This window comes from Mesoplodon mirus (genome assembly GCF_964341445.2).
Source record: "Mesoplodon mirus genome assembly, chromosome: 20".
Lineage (NCBI taxonomy): Eukaryota > Metazoa > Chordata > Mammalia > Artiodactyla > Ziphiidae > Mesoplodon > Mesoplodon mirus.
Genome location: NC_138996.1, coordinates 15,729,745 through 15,743,714, shown reverse-complemented (window position 1 = coordinate 15,743,714; position 13,970 = coordinate 15,729,745). Strand labels below are relative to the sequence as shown.

At 37.6% G+C, this 13,970-nt stretch overlaps 1 protein-coding gene across 7 annotated transcripts in view; it reads right to left on the bottom strand.

The window, feature by feature from the left end:
- FUT10 (fucosyltransferase 10) overlaps positions 1-13,970 on the bottom strand; it is a 259,867-nt gene that overhangs the window by 83,953 nt on the left and 161,944 nt on the right. For all 7 annotated transcript variants that reach the window (XM_082608594.1, XM_082608595.1, XM_082608592.1 and 4 more), the window contains one exon: positions 5,022-5,137. The gene's annotated coding sequence lies outside the window, so the exon portion shown is untranslated. The remainder of the gene's footprint in view (positions 1-5,021; positions 5,138-13,970) is intronic.

The window sequence follows — 13,970 nt, the reverse complement described above, 5'->3', positions numbered from 1 at the left end:
AGCTAAAATGCATTGAGAATTTACTATTTCTCAGGCATTCTTCCAACTGTTTTATAATTATTAAATCATTAGTCTTTAAGATAAGCCTATGAGGTAGATGCTATTATAATGCCCATTGTATAGATGAGGAAACTGAGGCACAAATGGATTGGGAAACTTACCCAAAGTCTCACAGGTTGTAAGTGGGAGGAACAGAATTTGATCCCAGGCAGCCTGGTTCTAGAGCACAGACTCACCAATTACACTGCTTAGCCCTTTCTGATTTATTCAAGAACTTCTCAGTTTAATACACTACTGCTTAAGGGCATATTCTCTCTTCCCCTCCTCCACCCAGGATGCCATTCCCAGTCTTGTTTGTACACTTGTCCCCACTGAGTCTGTAGGGCCTACTCATAATGTATACTTGTACCATCCTATAACTGTGTTAGTGGAAATTTTTGGAACAGAGGTCATCATCCAGTCTATGGAGTGATAAGAGAAGAGGACAAAGGGCAAATTCCAGAATTTGCACATAGATTTAGAGGGTAGTAAGAAGAAAAAGCCAGCCCACACCTGACATTTGCCAGGTCTGGGGCCAAAGTCCAAACAAACGCCCACATTCTATACGTTTAAGACTTAAAAGTTATCCATAGAGTGAACACAGTGTTAAATAAAATACATTGATTCTCCTACCTTGAAAAATATATTATCATAACATTCCAGAATGCTAGATTGAATTTAGAATTCTTGGACTGGAAATTCCATGCCAGAATGTGGTGCTTGGGGAGAAGCTGGCCCCTGATGCTCCACCTCCCTTCTTTTCCCACCCTGGATCCATCTTATACCACAAGGGGCCTCTGAGGCATATAGGTGGATATTTGGGCTTTGACCACATCATCCCAGCAAATAGCCCCTCCTAGGTCCTCCATCAAGAGAATGGCTCAGGGAAAGGCCAGGCTAGAAGCCAGCTTGTGCTGTCCAAATAGGAAACTCCTGGGTTCTGATTATCAAGAATATGGTCTAGATGGAAGGAGAACACAGGTTTTGCGTGGGAATATCCTTTTTGCCTCACAGAATCCTCACACTGTAGGGAAGGACACTGCCATAGACGGGCCAGAGCAGGACTACTCTCTGCAGAGTAGGACTGAAATCCTTGATTTTGCCTCTGACCATGAAGGAGTGACAGGGGTTGAATTTATTCTCCAGCCTCCAGCAGGACACTTGGATTACAAATAATGTTAAAGGAAGTCCTTCAGGCATAAGAAAAATACCAGTTAATGATTTAAACTACACAAGGAATGAAGAATGCCAGAAATGATAAATATGTGGGGAAATATAAAATATATTTTTCTCATTTTTAATCCTTTGAAATGTAATCGACTAACTAAAGATATGAAAACACTAATCTACAAAAAGCTGGAGTGGCTATATTAATTTCAGAAAAAGGTTTCAAAACAAAAATATATTGTCAGGAATAAAGAGAAACATTTCATAATAATAAAGGCACTAATACATTCAGAGGACATAACAATCCTAAACTTTTATGTACCATTATTAATAACAGAGCTTCAAAATACATAAAACAAAATTGGTAGGACTAAAAGGGGAAACAAACAAATCCACAGTAATTGAACTGTAAAGAGAAATAAAATCGTAATTATATTAGCAGATCACAACATTTCTCTATTAGCAATTGATGGACAAGTAGATGAAAAATCAGCAAGAATATGAAACACCTGAATTATCACTTCAACCAACTTTACCTAATTGACATTTATGAAACACTCCACATAGCATCAGAATACACATTCTTTTCTAGTGAACATGGAACGTTCACCAAAATAAACCATATTCTAGATCACAAAACAAGCCTCAAAAAATTTAAAGGGATTAAAATCACACAAAAGTGTCTTCTCTGACCATAACCAAGTTAAACTAAAAATCTCTAACAAAAAGATATCTGGAAAATCCCCTAAATAATGCGGAAATCAAATAACACACCTCTAAATAACACATCAAGAAAAAAAAAATCACAAGAGAAATTTAAATTTAAACTGAATGAAAATGAAAAGATGTATGAGATGCAGCTAAAGCAACATTTAGAGGATTTTTAACATTAAATGGTTATATTAGAAAAGAACGTCAAATCAACGATTTAAGATTCCACTTTGAAAAACTAGACAAGATAGATCAATGCAACAGAAGAGAGGCCAGAAATAGATGCACATATTTTTGGTCAACTGTTTTTTCACAAAGGTACCCAAGTAATTCAATTCAGAAAGAACAGGCTTTTCATCTGATGGAGCTGGAACTATTGGATATCCATACGTTAAAAAAAAAAAAATTAACCTTGATTCCTAACTCTCACTCTATATACAACTTAATTTAAAATGAATCATAGACCTAAATATTGGACCTAAAACTCTAAAACTTCTAGAAGAAAATGTAGGAAAATACCTTGTATCTAGAATACTTAAAAACTCTTACAAATCAACAAAACAAAGAGAACAACCCAACTTAAGAAATGAGCAAAAGATTTAAGCAGACGTATCACAGAAGAAAGACAAATATGCACATGAAAGGGTGCTTGGCTTCATTAGCCATCAGGGAAAGGCAAATTAAAAACCAGAAAGAGTTACCACGACACATCCACTAGCACAGCTTAAATTTTAAAAGACTAAGTGCTGGCAACAATGTGGAGCTATAGGGACTTCCCTGGTGGTCCAGTGGTTAAGACTCTGTGCTCCCAATGCAGGAGGCATGGGTTCGATCCCTGGTCAAGGAACCAAGATCCCACATGCCAAAAAAAAAAAAAAAAGAAGAAAAAGAAAAGGAGTTAAAGAATGTAGAGCTATGTCTTGTTTATGGTTTCCTTTGCTGTGCAAAAGCTTTTAAGTTTAATTAAGTCCCATTTTTAAATTTTTGTTTTAATTTCCGTTACTCTAGGAAGTGGGTCAAAAAAGATCTTGTGGTTTATGTCAAAGAGTGTTTTTCCTGTGTTTTCCTCTAAGAGTTTCATAGTGTCTGGCCTTACATTTAAGTCTTTAATCCATTTGGAGTTTATTTTTGGGTATGGTGTTAAGGAGTGTTCTAATTTCATTCTTTCACATGTAGCTGTCCAGTTTTCCCAGCACCATTTATTGAAGAGGCTGTCTTTTCTCCACTGTATGTTCTTATCTCCTTTGTCATAAATTAGGTGCATGGGTTTATCTGTGGGCATTCTGTACCATTGATCAGAGTGAAGTAAGCCAGAAAGAGAAAAACAAATACCATATGTTAACGCATACCTAAGGAATTAAAAAAAAAATGGTACTGATGAACCTAGTTGCAGGGCAGGAATAAAGATGTAGACACAGAGAATGGACTTGAAGACACGGGGTGCGAGGAGGAAGCTGGGGCAAAGTGAGAGTAGCATCGACATGTATACACTACCGAATGTAAAATACTTGCATTGTGGGAAGCAGCTGTGTAGCACAGCGAGATCAGCTCGGTGCTTTGCGATGACCTAGACGGGTTGGGTAGGGAGGATGGGAGGGAGGCTCAAGGAGGGGATATGGGGACATATGTATGCATATGGCTGACTCACTTTGTTGTACAACAGAAACTAAAACAGTATTGTGAAGCAATTATACTCCAATAAAAATTATTTTTTTAAAAAAACAATGTGGAAGTATGGAAACTGTCATAGATTGCTCAGGAATGCAAAAGGGTGTAACCACTTTGGAAAACGGTTTGGCATTTTCTTATAAAGCTAAACATCTGCTTACCATAAGATCCAAATACCTCACTTTGAGATATTTACTCCATAGAAAATTATTTTTAATTTTTACTGGAATATAGTTGATTTATTGTACAATGTTGTGTAGTGTCAGGTGTACAGCAAAGTGAATCAGTTATACTCTATTTTTTTAGATTCTTTTCCCATATAGGTCATTCCAGAGTACTGAGTAGAGTGCCCTGTGCTATACAGTAAGTTCTTATTAGTTACCTATTTTATATATAGTAGTGTGGATATGTCAATCCCAGTCTGCCAATTCATCCCTCCCCTCCCTTATCCCCAGGTAAACCCCATAGAAACTAAGACGTATATCCACACGAGGACTTGTATTCAAATGTTTATAGCAGTTTTATTCCTAACAGCTCAAAACTAGAAACAACACAAATGTCCATTGCCTGGTGTTTGCATAATAATCATATACTTCTCAGCTATAAAAAAGAACAAATTACTGCTATGGAACAACATGCATGAATCTCAAAACAGTGATGCTACATGAAAGAATCCAGACACCAAAGACTAAATACTGTAGTTTCCATTTATACACAATTTTAGAGAAGACAAAACTATAATGACAGAAAGATTAACTGTTACCAAAGACCAAGAATAGGGGGAGAAGATTGATTCAAAGGGGCAGGAGGCATTTTGGGGTGAGGGAAATGTTTATGATTATGGTGGAAGTTATAGGACTCTACCTATCTGTCAAAACTTAAATAGTTAACTACATTCGTAGCATGTGATATCCGAAGCATACAAGAGAACATATAAAGATAGTCTAGTTAATACATATTGAGATATAAATAAAATGAACACTGGTGAAACTGCCACTTGAGATCTAGAGCGTTACAGATATTGTTTCTCCTTATGCCAACGGATTGTTTTTTCTAAAAAAAAATGAAAAACTACCTAATCTTATTATAGTTAAAAAACGATAATCAATGAAAGTTATTGTACCTGTATTACATCTCAATATAACTGATTTTTTTAATGTGAAGGTGAAGCCTGGAGCAAGGACCCCTCCTGACTGAGTCTAAGGGCAGTAAAGAAAACAGAAACTAGTAAAAGAAACTAAAAATGTACAATTTGTAAGGTGGATAGAGACCCCGATCATTGCGCTAATAGAAGCCTAGGAGTACCAACCGCTGCCACACATCAACAACAGCTAACAGTGAGGGTTTCTGTTGGCTTTTCTTATGAGATGGTCAGTCATTGGGGCCACAAGAGGAGACAAAGGAGTGATTCAGGAAAACAAATGTATTATACTCACCTAGAAACAGAAGACATAGTACAGCACCCAGTGCCACTTGGAAAAACACCAGGGGAGTCAGGAGGCAGAAGACAGGAAGCAGGGGAGCACTTAGACCATGGCCTTTATTGGGGTTCCTGCAGGAGAGACAAAGCAGGGCAAGTAAACAGTTTAGGGCTGGCTGGTGTGAATCATTTCAGCGAGCTTTGGGCTATAGGGATGGTCTCTAGTTGCCTGGTACCTGGCCTTAGGATAATTAAGGCAAAGGAATATCATCTCCTGGGGTGCAGGGGCCAGATAGAGGAAGCCAGGCTCCGGACTGCTTAGTTTGCATAACAAGGCCATGCTCTCAGCTGAGCCCTAGCTTGCCTCTAGGAATTGGTGAGCCCCAGAGGAGCAGTCTCTCCCCAGCCAGAAAAGAAAATTTTTAAGATGTTAAAACAGCATAACATGCAGGAGGAAAAAAAAAAAAAAATATATATATATATATATATACATATATAATATATATATAATACACATATAAAATATATAAAAATATATAATATATATAATATATTAATATATATATAATATATATATAATATATAAAATATATAATACATATAATACAAACAATGCCATTTCCTATGTGCCATGAACACTTCTGAATTTCTTGAATTAACTCTTTTAATCTGGTTAACAACCCTGCTAGTGAGTCAAACATAGTCAGCACTGAATGTTGCATGCCAGGTGAGGACCAGAGTGGACGATGCTTTTGTGCTAATGCCCGTGCTTAATTATTAGAAGGTTGAAGTTGAAGCCAGATTGTTTCCAGTTAAGATGTGAAGGAGCAAAAACAAAGAACATAGACAGCTCCCTCCAGATGTTGGCTGTGAAGAAAACAAATGCTACAGAGTTACAGTCAAAGGAAGATTTGGTTTTTTAGGTTCTGAGATTGTTAACATGTTATATAATAAGGGAAAGGATCTGGGAAAGATAAAGATATTGAAAATATAAATGGTTTGGGGGATACATGAGGAAAAAGGAGAACTTGAGTGAGTTACATTACCTCTTGGAGCCTTACCTATTTCTTAATCTGTAAAAATAGTAATCATAATCCCAACTGCCAAAATTTTGGTGAGGATTAAATGAAAGAAGATATAACACATTTAGCACATATTCTGGCATAAAGTATTGCTCAATAAATGGCCATTTTATTCCTTCCTCCTTCTTTTTCTTTTAATATCACAGCACAACTTGCTCTGTGATGTGCAAACCAGCTGCAGAATGTAAACTTGCTATAATTCCATCTTCTCAGGCTTTTTATGAATCCTTTTAAAAATACCAGGGGCAAGGGGAGCTGGAGAACTTTCAAATAAGTTCTTGAGAACCTGATAGGTGTCAATGGCTGTATCCAAATGCTGAAAAGGAAACGAAGCATAGGAATAAATGTGATGCTTTTTGGAAATGAAGACAAAGTGTGAAGGAAAACTGAAATAAGAGAACACATTAACCCCAACAAAAAAATTTATTGAGTTTGTTATTGGAACAGAATAACTGGTACTTTTATCTCAGACGACTGTTGCATTAAACTAAACAGACCAAAATGTTGTAAGCATCCTGATTACCTTCCTTAAGTGGCATTAGCAATGTAAATCAACAGAGCAGATGAACTATGTGAGATTAACTGCCTATAAAACTGGGGGTTAGAGTGAATATGGGATTTTTATTTTTAAAAGTTAAACTACAAAAATAGCCCCAGGGACATATAAAGGCAGTCAGGAAATGTCAAAGATAAAAATGTTAATTAGAACATTTGGTTTCTTCTTAAAGCAGGCTGTGGTGTTGTCCTTTCTTTGACATTTGGAAACCTGAAATTCTTCTTCACCATTTCACCCTGGACTAACATACAGCTTCATTAAAAAAATCAGTGAATGTGATATTTATTTTTTAAGGGTTCAAAGATTGTGCCCTCCTCACTGGCGGTAGGTATCATGGAGGCAAGCTCTGTAATTCGCCCAAAGGTAAAATCTGTAAAAAAAATATTTGCTTAGGGCTTCCCTGGGGGCGCAGTGGTTGAGAGTCCGCCTGCCGATTCAGGGGACACGGGTTCGTGCCCCGGGCCGGGAAGATCCCACATGCCGCAGAGCAGCTGGGCCTGTGAGCCATGGCCGCTGAGCCTGCGCGTCCAGAGCCTGTGCTCCGCAACGGGAGAGGCCACAACAGTGAGAGGCCCGCGTACCGCAAAAAAAAAATTTGCTTAAAATCCCCTGGAGAATATTCTGTATCCCTTAGAGTAATAAGCAGGGAGGCACTTTACTGCTGTCTCTATTCTCTGTATTAGCATTTATGTAAGAAAGGGAGCTAGAGTTGCTAGAATGAAAATGGGTTCCAGTGAAGCACAGAGAGGGCACACTTCAGAGAATGTGGGTCTGGACATGAATCCTGTGCATCAACAGCAGACTTACATGCTTCTCGCACACAGGAAGCACATGTGTATGTCTACGTGTAGTGTTGTGCATGAGAGTCTTTTGAAGATCTAGTTAAAATACGGATTCCAGCTCCACCCAACTCAGCTCCCCACTCTAGTCAACTGTACTAATAGGTCTAGTGTGGACCCCAGGAGTATGCATTTTGAACTCTCACCCCCATGTGATTTTAATGCAGGGCTCTGATGACCATACTTATAAAAGCACAGTTATAGGGCCATTTTTAAGTTACTCACAATAAGGAAAAGAGTGATACTGATTTAATTAGTACCTATTAGCTAAGCTGCTTTTCCCTTAAGCAGAGTAAGGTAAGTGATCTGATTTCTGAGCCTCTGAGTTCCTTGAAGTCACAAAGACATTCTGTCATTAGAGCTCACTCTGGATAGGTTCTTCCTTTACAGAAGTAATGCATTGATTTAAATGCACATTCAGACAAAAATAATACATGCGTAATTTGGCCCTTTCTAGTGTGCTAGAAAGGTAAAGCTGTTGGAGAGAACCCACCAAAGAAAGGCCTGGCATTTACCTTCCTTGACCTCTTTCATCTCTAGTGACCTTTGCCTCCACTCTACATTATTATTCCACTCCCATGACCACAACCTACACAGTTTAGCTTCGCCCAACACAACAGAAATGGAAATCTTTCCATCAGGAATTCCCCCCAGTGGCCACAAAGCTCTGTCCGTCCACGCGGGGCTCCTCTGAGACCTCTGCTCCTTGTCCCATCTCGCTTTGTCTCATTAGAGTCCTGTCTTTAACTTCTCTTGTTCATTTTGGATTTCATCATCTCAACAATTTTGTTGGGACTAAATGCAATTCCTTTCTGCATTATCTTTCTATTTTTCATACTTGACAAAACACAAACCCTAGATCAATCCAGCTCACCATTTTCTCAGTGCTCACACTGGGATACTGGACTCAGAGATAAGTGAAAAACACTGCAGACGATTGCCACTATAAATTCATAATTTATAAACCTCATCTCAGTTCTCAAACTTCTCAGAAATCCCTCTTTATTTCACTCATACAAAATTTCCCATTCTCCATGCTACGTATTTCCAATCTTTTCCACTCTCTTCAAACTTCTTGACCCCTCATTCTCAAGGGAAAATGCACCCCCTATTTCATTCATAGAGAAAACAGAACACACCAGACAAGAACTACTAAACTTTCTATCTCCAGACAACACACGTGCCGACACCTGCTCCTGTTATAATGGATGAAACATCTCTTTTTCCGTCCCCAGAGAATCCCACCATGGTGCTTTCCATCCTTTTTTCTTCTCTTGTTTCTCTAAGTATCATCTGTGAAATACCAGCATCATTATCACCTAGGCATGGAAGGCTTGACAAGGTACAGAAGTCTCAGTCCAAACCTTCAAAATCAGAATCTCTAGGTTCAGCATCAAAGAACTGTGCATGTTTTAAGTTTTCTAGGTGATGTTTGTTCTCCCTCAAGTACGACAGTGACTGACCTTTAGCCTCATCAGAGACCTACAGCATTTACTTCCCCTCATCCCTGGGTTTTCAATACCTTCCAACAGTATTTTAACTTGCATAATTCTCTCATCAATATTGACTGTCTGTCCCCCCACCCACTTAGACTTTTTATTTTTCTTTGCTGATTCACAAATTTCCTGAGACCGTTGCTACTTACTTTCTACACTTTCTAAACTGGCATTCCCTCTTCAGTCAACTGTCCCTACCATCACCACTCCCACCTACTTGACTGACGGTGGTAGTCACTAACTCACGCCATGGCTGAACCCAGGAGGCATGTTTCTGTCCTCATCTTACTTGAATTGTTGACAACATCTGCCTCAGCCGACCTCCTTCCCTGGCCTTCTCTGACACTCTGCAAGCTGCTCCTTCTCTGTCATAGCTCACTCTTATTCTCTGCCCACTTCTTAGAGTTCTCTACAGACTTCTTCTCTAGGATTTCTTCTCTTTTAATGGACATATATGTTCCTGGGGAAGTACCATCTGCTTCCATGCCCATTTTGTGTTTTTTTTGTTTTTTGTTTTGCTTTGTTTGTTTGTTTTTTGGCCATGCTGTGGGATCTTAGTTCCCCAACCAGGGATTGAACCCGGACCATGGCAGTGAAAGGGCTGAATGCTAACCACTGGACTACAGGGAACTACAGGGAATTCCCTCCATGTCGTTAAATATTATATATAATCTCATGAACACCAAATCGATACTGGAAGCCACATTTCTCTCTCAAGCTGCATTTCCACCACGTCCATCCCACTCCCACACATTCCACAAGCCTGTTTCTGTTCTCTACCTGAATCATCCCTGAGCATCACCTGTGACTCCTGCTTCTCCTCCACCTCCACATCAGATTAGTCATCAAGTCCTATTTATTCTGTCTCCTAAGTCTCTGCCACATCTGTTCATTCCTTTCTCTACATCTCCCCCTGTTCTTCCCTCCCCTTCTTCTTTCTTTCTTTTTTTTTTTTTTTTGCTGTACGCGGGCCTCTCACTGTTGTGGCCTCTCCCGTTGCAGAGCACAGGCTCCGGACGCGCAGGCTCAGTGGCCATGGCTCACAGGCATAGCCGCTTCATGGCATGTGGGATCTTCCCGGGCCGGAGCATGAACCCGTGTCCCCCGCATCAGCAGGCGGACTCTCAACCACTGTGCCACCAGGGAAGCCCTTCCCTCCCCTTCTTTTCCTGAGTATTCAGTACCAAAACCATTAGGTGGGACCAAGGAAGGCAGGCATCAACATCAATGTACGGGTGACAGGGAGCTGCAGTGGCCCAGGGTATCAGAGCCAGGGTGGGATGAGAACAGCAGGGAGTGCTAGAATGGAAAGGGAGAAAACTAGATTGAACCCTGTTGTGTTGGACTAGGAATTGGAGGTTCAGGTGTGAATTTAAGATTTTTAATATAGATATATAGATAGACATAAATAGAGATAGAGATATATAGAGGTATATAAATAAATAAATATAGATGTAATGTATACACCTACAGGCATATGTGTATGTATATCCATTAGCACTGTTGACTGAGACGGCCTGAGAGGCTGCTGTATATGGTTGCATTGGGTTAATGTTGGAAAATGTCTTTGTTTGTAGGAAATACACCCTAAAGTGTACAAAGATGGTGGAACATTAGATAAGTAACTTATTCTCAAGTAATTCAGGAGAGGAAAAAAATCTTTGTACTGTATTTGGAAATTTTCTGAAAGTTTGAGATTGTTTTGAGATGAAACAATAAATAAAAACAACAATGAGATATCGCTACACACTTATTAGAATGGCTAAAATCCAAATGACATGTATTTTTTAAAACGTATCTTCTTTCTGTCAGTAATTACAAGATCCCACAGACAGAAAATCAGCAAGTATACAGTTGAACTGAATAGCACATCAATCAACTGAATCTAATTGACATTTTTAGAATACTTCATCTAACAACAGTAGAATACACATTCTTCTCAGGGTCACATGGAACATCCACCAAAGTAGACCACGTTCCTGGCCACAAAATATGCCTTAACAATTTTGAAAGAGCAGAAATCATACAAATTATGTTCTCAGACCATATTGGGATTAATTTAGAAATCAGTAACAGAAAGGTGGCTGGAAAATCCCCAAATATTTGGAAATTAAACAACACAATTTTAAATAACACATGGGTCAAAGAAAAAGTTTCAAGAGAAACTTTAAAATATTTTGAACTAATTGAAAATCAAAGTAAAACATAAAAGCTTGTGGAATGTAGCAAAAGCCGTACTTAGAAGGAAATTAAAGCATATATCAGAAAAGAAGACAGAGCTAAACTTAGTAATCTAAGCTTCTACTTTGGGAAACTAGAAAAAAAAAAGCAAATTAAATTCAAATTAAACAGAATTAAAGAAAGAATAAAAATGGAACAAAAATCAATAAAATTGAAAATAGGAAATTAATAGAGGACATCAGTAAAACCAAAAGCTTTTCTTGAAAAGATCAATAAAATTGATGAACCTCTAGCTAGGCTAACTAAGAATAAAAAATAGAAGACACAAATTACTATTATCACAAATGAAAGAATACTGATTCCATGGATATTAAAATGATAATAAAAGGGAAAAAAGAATAATAAAGTATTATACACAACTCTATTCCCACAAATTTGATAACCTAGATGAAATAGGCCAAGCTCTTGAAAGGTATGGTGTACCAGAACCCACATAAGGAGAAATAGATACAGTCAATAGGCCTATATCTATTAGAAAAATTGAATCAATAATTAATAATCTCCCAAAGCAGAACACACCAGGCCCAGATGGTCTCACTGTTGAATTCTACGAAACACTTAAAGGAAAAATTAATACCAATTCTTGGCAACATGTTCCAGAAAATGGAAGCAGAGAGAATACTTCCTAATCAATTTTATGAGGCCGACGTTGTTCTAATAGCAAAACCAGACAAACAAGTTACAGAAAAAGAAAATTACAGCCCAATATCTCTCATTAACATGGATGCAAAAATCCTCAAGAAAGTATTAGCAATTGAATACAAAACTGTGTAAAAAGATCATACACCGTGACCAAATAAGATTTATCCCAGGTACACATTCAAAAATCAACTAATGTAATCCATCAATCAGGCTAAAGAAGAAAAATCATATGATGGTATCAATAGATACAGAAAAAATCCTCTATCTCATTTGATAAAATCTAACACTCATTCATGATAAAAAAAACTTTCAGCACACTATGAATAGAGGAGAATTTTCTCAACTTGATAGGAAAAATTTATGACAACACTATAGCTAACATCTACTTAATGGTTAACATACAAAAGTGAATTGTTTTCCTATATAACAGTAATGAACAACTGGAATTTGAAATTAAAAACACAACACCATTTACATCAGCACCCTCCAAAAGTAAAATATTTAGTCATAAATCTAACAATATATATATATAATTCTATATGAAGATAACTATAAAATTCTGATCAAGGATTCACAGAAGATCTAAGTGAATGAAGAGATATTCCATGTTCATGCACAGGAAAACTCAGTATTATTAAGATGTCAGTTCCTCTCAGCCTGATCTATAGATTTAATGAAACTTCAATCAAAATCCCAATGAGTTATTTTGTGGAGATTAACAAATTGACTCTAAAGTTTGCATGGGAAGGTAATAGACCCAGAGTAGTCAACACAATATTGAAGGAGAAGAACAAAGTCAGAGGATGACATTACCTAACTTACTATAAAGCTACAATAATCAAGACAGTATGATATTGGTGAAAGAACAGGTAAAAAGATCCATGAAACAGAATCGAGAGCACAGATATAGGCCCACACAAATATAGTCAACTGATCTTTGACCAAAAAGCAAATGCAATTCAATGAAGAAAGGATTGTTCTTTGAACAAATAGTGCTGGTACAACAAAGAGTGCTGTCCAGTGCTGGAACAACTGGACATCCACATGCAAGAAAATGAATCTAAACAAGACCTTACATCTTTCACAAAAATATCAATATTAACTAAAAGTGGATCATAGACCTGAATGTAAACCACAAAACTATGCAACTTCTGCAAGACAGCAAAGAAGAAAATCTAGATGACTTTGGGTTTGGGGATGACTTTTTAGATACAGCAAAAACATGATCTATTAAGGAAAAAATTGATAAGCTGGACTTCTTTAAAATTAAAATGTGCTCTGCAAAAGGCACTGTTAAGAGAATGAAAATATAATCCAGAGTCTGGGAGAAAATTTTTGTAAAACATATACCTAATGAAGTACTAGAATCTAAAATAAAAAGAACGTTAAAAACTCACAGTAAGAAAACACCCAATTTAAAACTGAGCAAAATATCTGAAAAGATATCTCACCAAAGAAGATATACAGATGGCAAATAAGCATATGAAAAGATGTTCAACACCATATGTCATTAGGGAATTGCAAATTGATACGATGAGATACCACTACACACCTAGTAAAATGGCTAAAATCCAAAACACTGATAACAGCAAATGCTGGCAAGGATTTGGAGCAACTGGAACTCTCATTCATTACTGGTGGAAAAGCAAAATGGTACAGCCACTTAGGAAGACCGTTTGCTAGATTATTAGAAGGCTAAACACAGGCTTACCATATGACCTGGCCATTCTACTCCTAGGTATTTATCCAAGTGAGTTAAAAACATAGTCACACAAAACTTGCACATGAATGTTTATAGTAGCTTTGATCATAATTGCCAAAAGTTAAAAGCAACCAAGATGTCCTTCAATAGGTGAATGTATAAACAAACAGTGATACATCCATACAATGGAATATTACTCAGTGATTAAAAAAAAAAGAGTGATCAAGCCACAAAAAGACATGAGGGAACCTTGCTAAGTGAAAGAAGCCAGCTCGAAAAAAATGTATGTAACATGATGTAGTATGTAATGTATGATGCCAACTATATTACATTCTAGAAAGTTGAAACTGTAGGACAGTGCAAAGATCATTGGTTTCCAGGGATATCAGGCAGGGAGCAAGGGATAA